This window comes from Leucopleurus acutus (assembly GCF_964270905.1).
Source record: "Leucopleurus acutus genome assembly, chromosome: 9".
NCBI classification, from domain to species: domain Eukaryota; kingdom Metazoa; phylum Chordata; class Mammalia; order Artiodactyla; family Delphinidae; genus Leucopleurus; species Leucopleurus acutus.
The window spans coordinates 48,851,669-48,852,361 of NC_139144.1; positions in this window are offsets into that span (position 1 = coordinate 48,851,669).

The window sequence follows — 693 nt, forward strand, 5'->3', positions numbered from 1 at the left end:
TGCCAATGGACTAGGACTGGGGGGCAAGGTATGCAGACCCCCATGGGCTCGGCGCCAGCTTTCAGTTTGCGAATAGATCCAAGCCGCGAGCCTTTGGCCACACCGAGAAATGTACAATCTAACAACTCCGGGCCAAAGTGTCTAGAGGTTGCGGGGACGAGTGTGGGTCTCCTCTGGGAAAACTACGGGGACCTTCTTTGCACCCTATTTGCTTGGACTCCATAGGATGTGTGACCCAAGGAAGCTGAGAAATGGAGAATTTAGTGGTGCCGCTTGCCCCCGTAACTTCAGAAAAGGTGACTGCGGATAGGCAGCTCGGACTCTATTTACAAGTTACGCGGAGCGATAGCAGCTTATGCTAATTGATTTTCCCAGCTCCCAGCCCCGGGTCTCCAAGCGTGGCTAGACTAGTTTGCCTTTTTCTTTTTCTTTCTTTCCTTCCTTCCTTCCTCCATTTTATCAGATGACCTGAAACTCGCTGCCCGTGGGTTTTCTCCAGGGTTCCCCGGGCAGCAGCGTTTACTCTCCTCTCCCCCTCCCTTTCCTAGCCTGCCGCGCTTAACTTTTTGAGCCTCGGGAGCCGGTTCAGTAACTCTGAATTCATTTTTAAGTGGTGTGCCTTGTTCCCCTCCTTTTAACAAGAGGTGCACTTTAACACGCGAACCAGTAACCCGATCCATGCGTTTACAAATC